The sequence below is a fragment of the Cucurbita pepo genome, chromosome 10 (genome assembly GCF_057944985.1).
Source record: "Cucurbita pepo subsp. pepo isolate OVF chromosome 10, ASM5794498v1, whole genome shotgun sequence".
NCBI classification, from domain to species: Eukaryota; Viridiplantae; Streptophyta; class Magnoliopsida; order Cucurbitales; family Cucurbitaceae; genus Cucurbita; species Cucurbita pepo.
Genome location: NC_141807.1, coordinates 15,988,127 through 15,995,773, shown reverse-complemented (window position 1 = coordinate 15,995,773; position 7,647 = coordinate 15,988,127). Strand labels below are relative to the sequence as shown.

Here is a 7,647-nt window from a genome sequence, read left to right as displayed (position 1 = left end):
CCTACCTACAATTTCATGTCCTTGCGCCTTAGGTCTGCATAGCTTTTCTCTCGGCTTTGTGCGGTTTGTATCCTAGCTTTAATCTTCTGGACTGCGGCGTTGGTAATTTGCACCAGCTCTGGCCCAATAGTTGTCATTTTCCCCCCTTCTTCCCAAAAGATAGGGGATCGAAATCTTCGTCCATAGAGAACCTTGTATGTGGCCATTTGTATGGTGGCTTGGCAAGTATTATTATAAGCGAATTTCATAAGGGGTAGGTACTTATCCCAACTTCCTGCAAAATCCATCACATGTACCCTCAACATGTCTTCCAATATTTGCTTAAGCATTTCTGTTTGACCATCTTTTTATGGGTGGAATGTCGTACTACGTACCCAATGCCTTTTGTTGAATTTTCAGAAGTGTACCCAATACCTTTACTGATGAATATTTATTTTTAATGTTAGCAAGAGTAGCTCTGGGAGATTATTAGACTGAAGATTTGAAGGTCACACGTGTTTTATCCACGTTCAACGCACCTAATACAAGTTTATTACTTGACTATACAATCTAAAAACATAACTTGATTATTCAATCTAAAATTAGTGATTATTTCTTTTTTAAACATAATGAATTAGCGAAAATACCTTTACTTATGAATTTTCATTTTTAATATTAGCGGGGATAGCTCTGTTGGGAGAGCGTCAGACTGAAGATTTGAAGGTCACGTGTTTGATCTCCACGTTCACCGCACCTGATTCTAGTTGCATAACCCGAGTATTCAATCTAAAATTAGTCATTATTCTATTGTGAAATCTTAATGAATTATCGAAAATACCTAACGTGTTCTAGTTCACCGCACCTTATACAAGTTGGATAACTTGAATATCTTATTAAAAATTAGTGATTATTTCTATTTAAAATTTCAATGAATTAGCGAAAATACCTTTACTGATGAATTTTTATTTTTAATGTTAGTGTGGATAGCTCAGTTTAGAGAGCGTTAGATTGAAGATCTGAAGGTCTCGTGTTCGATCCACGTTCACCACACATGGTTCACGTTGCACAATTTGACTATTCAATCTAAAATTAGTGATCATTTCTTTCGAAAATTTTAATTAATTAGCGGAAATATCTTTACTTAAAAACTTTCATTTTTAATGTTAGCGGAGATAGCTCAGTTTGGAGAGCGTCAGATTTAAGATTTGAAGGTTACGTGTTCGATCTCCACGTTCATTTTTAATGTTAGTGGGGATAGCTCAGTTTTGAGACAGATTTAAGATTTGAAGGTCACGAACCACACCTGTTTCTATTTCCATAACCTGACTATTCAATAAAAAATTAGTCATTATTTCCTTTTAAAATCTCAATGAATCAGCGAAAATATCTTTACTGATGAATTTTCATTTCTAATGATTGCGGGGATAGCTTAGTTGGCAGAGCGTTAGACTGAAGATCTGAAGGTCACGTGTTCAATCCACGTTCACCGCATATTGCATAATTTGACTATTCTTTCCAAAATTAGTGATTATTTATGTTTAGAATATAATGAATTAGTGGAAATACCGTCACGTTCTTTATCCAACTATCAAACTCGTATAGGTAAGTAAGTTGCAACTTGACTATCAAATCTAAAACATAAACAGTATACCAACTATCAAACTAGTATAGGTTGACTAAGTTGCAACTTGATGTTTAGAATATAATGAATTAGTGGAAATACCGTCACGTTCTTTATCCAACTATCAAACTCGTATAGGTAAGTTGCAACTTGACTATCAAATCTAAAACATAAACAGTATACCAACTATCAAACTAGTATAGGTTGACTAAGTTGCAACTTGACTATCAAATCTGGGATGGCTTTATGTTATCTCGATGGCTTAGTTGGGGAGAGCATTATTATTTCTTTTTAAAATATAATGAATTAGTGGAAATAGCTTTACTTATGAATTTTTATTTTTAACGTTAGCAGGGATAGCTCAGTTGGGAGAGTGTCAAACTAAAGATTTGAAGGTCACGTGTTTAATCTCCACGTTCACCGCTCCTGTTTCCATGTGCATAAGCTGACTATTCAATAAAAAATTAGTTATTATTTATTTTTAAAATTTCAATGAATAATGAATTAGCGGAAATACCGCACTTGGTTGCATAAGTTCATTAAGTTGCATAACTTTATTCAATCTAAAATTATTGATTATTTCTTTTTAAAATATAATGAATTAGCAGAAATACCCTTACTTATGATTTTTTTTTTCAAATATTAGCGAAGATAACTCGATTTTGAGAGCATCAGACTGAAAATCTGAAGGTCACGTGTTTGATCCACGTTCATCGCACCTGATTCACATCACATAACTTGACTCCTGACTATTCAATTTAAAATTAGTGATTATTTCTTTTTAAAATATCAATTAATTAGCTAAATACCTTACTAATGAGTTTTCATTTTTAATGTTAGCGGAGATAGCTTAGTTGGGAGAGCGTCACTATAGATCTCAAGGTCACGTGTTTGATCCACGTTCACCCCACCTAATTCAAGTTGACTAACTTGCATAACCTAAATATTCAATCTAAAATGAGTGATTATTTCTTTTTAAAATTACTTGACTATTTAATCTAAATTTAGTGATCATTTCTTTATAAAATTTCAGAATTTTCATTTTCAATGTTATAGGGGATAGCTTAGTTGGGAGACCGTAATATTGAAGATTTGAAGGTCACCTGTTTGACTATAAATGCTCTATAAGAATTTCTTTATTTATTTGACTATAAATGCTCTATAAGACATTTAGGAAAATGACTCATTTTAGTGCATGGAACAATAAAATTGATGTTTCGGTAGAATTGTCAATACATTCTACTTTCAATGTTGCTAAGTTGAGTCCTTTTGATATAGGTGATGATTTTTCTGATTCGAGGACGAATCCTGAAGAGGGGGATTGTAAATGTTTCATTAATCCACCACACCTAAATGGTGTGAAAGTTATCTTATTTATAATTAAATAAATTACAAGGATATGGAAATAGTAATAAATGGAAATAACAATAAATGGAAAGATACCTATGGTAATAAGGCAAATATCTAATATTTGCCTTATAATAAAATATCAAATATAATGTATATGGTAAACTATAATTTATTACTAAATATCCTTAACACCCCACCGCAAGCTGAGCGTCGGATTTGAACGAACGTGAAGCTTGGATCTGAAAAATTCAAAGAGGTTGAGAAACACTTTTCGTGAAGATGTCAACAACCTGATTCAGAAGAGGCGTAGAGAAACACTTTCTTGGCCATCGAAAATTGCAGAGGGATCGCCATTCAGCGGCGATGCTGCCTTGGCTTCGGCGAGAATATGTCTAACCCATGAAGAGGGATTGTCGCTTAGCGACGATGCTGCCTTGGCTCTGGTGAGAATATGTCTAACCCCAAGAAGTACAAGGGGAAACCTAGAGCAAGGGACAAACACAATGTTGAAGCCGGAAGAGTCGCCACATTGGGCGAAGGAGCCAATTTTGGCAAGAAGGGCAGCCGGAAGAGTCGCCACATTGGGGCGAAGGAGCCAATTTTGGCGAGAAGGGCGGTGGCAACTTGGTTGGCGAAGATGCCAGTGCGGCGCCTAGATTCCAAAGGTAAATCTCTGCAAAAGGTCGATAGGCTTATCGAGATTCTGTATATTTCGAAGAGGAATGCTGATGAAGATCCTAAGATTAGAGTTTCTGTGAAGGATGAAGGATAAAGGGAAAATTGGGAAGAAAATGTAAGAGACTATGTTTGGAAAAGGTGAGATTGTATATACAGAGTATGGCGAAGGATGATTTGGAGGTCAAAAGGATGGAGTCGAAGAGTAATCAATCGGCTCTGCATGTGGCAGCCATGACGACTGCCCCTGCGGCGTCAAAGCCAGCAGTGGTGGTGGAGAAGAATAGTAGAAGATTTCAAAAGCCATTGAAAATAAGGGATCGGGGTTGTTAAACCGAAAGGGCTCTGATACCATGTAAATGTTTGATTAATCCACCACACCTAAATGGTGTGAAAGTTATCTTATTTATAATTAAATAAATTACAAGCATATGGAAATAGTAATAAATGGAAATAACAATAAATGGAAAGATACCTATGGTAATAAGGCAAATATCTAATATTTGCCTTATAATAAAATATCAAATATAATATATATGGTAAACTATAATTTATTACTAAATATCCTTAACAGGGATGATGATAAGAATCACGTGTACATTCTACTTTCAATGTTGCTGAGTTGAGTCCTTTTGATGTAGATGATGATTTTTCTGATTCGAGGACGAATCCTTTTGAAGAGGGAGATGATGATAAGAATCACGGTGTTCCAACTGGACCTATTACACAACCCAAGGCCAAGAAGATTCAACAAGCATTCATACTTCATCTACAAAATTGGATAGACTAGGTTCAACCATCATTTCATGTGTTACAAGTTGATTTGTTTGAGTCAAGACCATTTGGAGATTCAAAAGTAAATATTTGCACGGTTGAAGTAGTGGATGAAGTTGCAAGCATCATTTCATGAGTGGTTAGAAAACTTTATTTATTATTTTAATTTCATAAAGTTTGTAATGCTCAAATTGACTTCGTCTTCTGTCGAGATTTGAAGGGATCGAAATTAAATCATGGCCACTAACTTTTTTTTTTGGGAGAATATAAATACCCATAAATTATTATGGAAAAGCATATTTGTGATCAATGAAATTGATCTCTAAGTGGAGACGATCCCCCTTATAGAAATCTGAGCATATCTTTGTCATTTCTAAGTTTCATGCAATTCTTGTGGTAGATTGCATCTGAGTCATTCAATCAAGCCTTAATCAAGTTCGATTGTGAAGTGTCTCAATTTAGAAAAAGGTTCCAAATCTTGTTTCTCTTGGATCTCATCATCTAACTCTAGCTTTATCTCTTGGTTGATCCAAATTTGGTATAAGAAGGTGTTAATTTCTTTAATACAAGGGTTCTTGCTTCTACAAAAGCTTGGCTTGTTGGGCTGAAGATTATGGTTGGTCTATCATCCTTCAACGGGATCTTCTATCCCCATGACTAGCTCTGATGCGGTCGTTCTTCTAACGCCGATGACACGTCCAGTTGCCGAGATTGGTAATGTGAGTTTGTAACCCATCCATTGAGGTTCTTGGAATGATTCTATCCCTTATCATTTCCATGTTGGGAGTTGGATCATGGATCTTGGGTGAAAGAATCCTTGATTTACCACCCTTCGAGTTGAAGGAAGTGTCAAAAGGCTAGTTTTTTTTTTTCAATTTTTTTCAATTGTATTGATTGTTTTTAGTGATTTTATTTGATTTTATTTCAATTTTGTCAAACTCACTCACGTGCTCATCTCAATCATTTCAGCCTTGTTGGCGTTCAATAAGAGAGACCTTGGAAATAACCTGTAACTATTCAACTGGATTATCACATTAACAATTTGAATCAAATAAAGTGACATTAACCATTTGAATCACCTCAACCCCACTTGTTGAACTTGACCAAATGTCTTAACATAACACTAACAAAGGTACAAAGTAACACAAACAAAGGTACAAAGTAACACTAACAAAGGTACAAAGTTCATAAAAGTCTTTTTAATCTAAAGTACCATTGAACTTGACCATTATATTGCCTCTCAAACGTAGGTAAAGTTTAAATTCGAGTCTCCTTGTCAAACTTACTCGGGTGCTCATCTCAACCATGATGGCGTTCAACAAGAGAGACCTCGAAAATAGCCGGATTATCGCATTAACCATTTGAATCACTTCAACCTCACTCATTGAAATTGAAACAAATATCTATAACATAAACACTTACATAGGTACGATGTTCATAAAAGTCTTTTTAGTCTAAGATACTTTTGAACTTAACCATTAAAGTTCCCCTCAAAATGAGGTAAAGTTTAAATATAATTAGTGAGAAAAGATGAAACTATAAAATAAAAAGAAATAAGAAAATAATATTCAATTTCAAAGAATCAAACCAGAATCTCCTCGGTGAAAGCCAAATATCCAAACAGTTGGACAACAATGAATTTTTGGTGTAGTTGTCCTAAAGTCTTTTGTCTAATCGCTGAAGAGTTTTACTATGATGTTTTGGGTAGTGTCTAACTCTTCGACACGTCCTTTCATGTGTGTGATAGAGTTCTCAGAGTTACCGCGACATTTCGAGCTGTTCAATCGTGTGGCTCTTTCTTCAAAAGGGTCAACATCAAACGTCATGTCTTTGATTGCCAACCCATCCAGAGGAGCGTCGATTGCATCGATTCCATCAATAATCTTCCCATGAGTTTATGGTGCATGACCCATTTTTTATACCTTCACCTTCGAGCGCCACCATAGTTTTTCATCGTCCATGAGATGCATTGCGACCAACGTAACTCTTAGGTCCTATGAGTAAGTTCTAGTAACCTTCAAGTATTGTTCTACGTCAAAAATAAAGCTTTTTAATTCCTTAGAATCCCAGTTTTCATTTTGATTTTAAGTTTGTTAAGCCCACATGAACTTGGCTTGAGGTGTGGTTCTCTACTGCCCAACTTGTCAAACTCACTCGGGTGCTCATCTCAACCATGATGTCGTTCAACAAGAGAGACCTCGAAAACGACTGGATTATCGCATTAACCATTTGAAATTGAACAAAATATCTATAACATAACTCTAACAAAGTACGAAGTTCATAAAAGTCTTTTTAATCTAAGATAGAAACTGTAAAATAAAATGAAATGAGAAATTAATATTCCATTGTTGGGAATCAAACTCGGGTCTCCTGGGTGAATGCTAGATATCCTAACCGCTGGACGACAATAGATTTTTGGTGTTAATGTCCTGAAGTCTTTTGTCAGATCGCTGAAGAGTTTTAGCATGATCTTTTGCTTAATGTCTAACTCTTCTACACGTCCTTCCCTGTGTGTGTTAGAGTTCTCAGGGCTACCGCGAAGTTTCGAGCTGTTCGATTGTGTAGCTCTTTCTTCAAAAGAGTCAATATCAAATGTTAGGTCTTTGATTGGCAACCCATCCAGGGGAGCGTTGATTGCATCGATTCCATCAACGATCTTCCCATGAGTTTATGGTGACTGACCCATTTTTTATACCATTCACCTTCGAGCACTACCATAGTTTTGCATCGTCCATGAGATGCATTGCGGCTAACGTAACTCTTAGGTCGCATGAGAAAGTTCCTGTAGCCCTCAACTCTCTGGTCGTATGATAGAGTTCTTAGAGCTACCGCGACATTTCGAGGTGTTCGATCGTGTGGCTTTTTCTTCAAAAGAGTCAACATCAAACGTCAGGTCTTTAATTGGCAACCCATCAAGGGGAGCGTCGATTGCGTCGATTCCATCAACGGTCTTCCCATGAGTTTATGGTGCATGACCCATTTTTTATATCATCCACCTTCGAGCGCCACCGTCCATGAGATGCATTGTGGTCAACATAACTCTTAGGTCCTATGAGCAAGTTCCTGTAACCTTCAAGTATTGTTCTACGTCAAAAATAAAGTTTTTTAATTCCTTAGCATCCCGGTTCCCATTTAAGGGTTTGTGTTTTTGGATTTTCAGTTTGTTAAGTCCAACATGAGCTTGGTTTGGAGTGTTGTTCTCTACGACCCTCCTTGTCAAACTCACTCTGGTGCTCATCTCAGTCATC

The 7,647-nt window shown here is 36.1% G+C and overlaps 1 non-coding gene across 1 annotated transcript; it reads left to right on the top strand.

Moving 5' to 3' along the window:
• The first annotated feature begins 1,397 nt into the window (after window positions 1-1,397).
• On the top strand, window positions 1,398-1,470 carry TRNAF-GAA (transfer RNA phenylalanine (anticodon GAA)). Its single transcript has one exon. It is a non-coding gene; the product is annotated as a tRNA-Phe (tRNA).
• The last annotated feature ends 6,177 nt before the right edge of the window (window positions 1,471-7,647 follow it).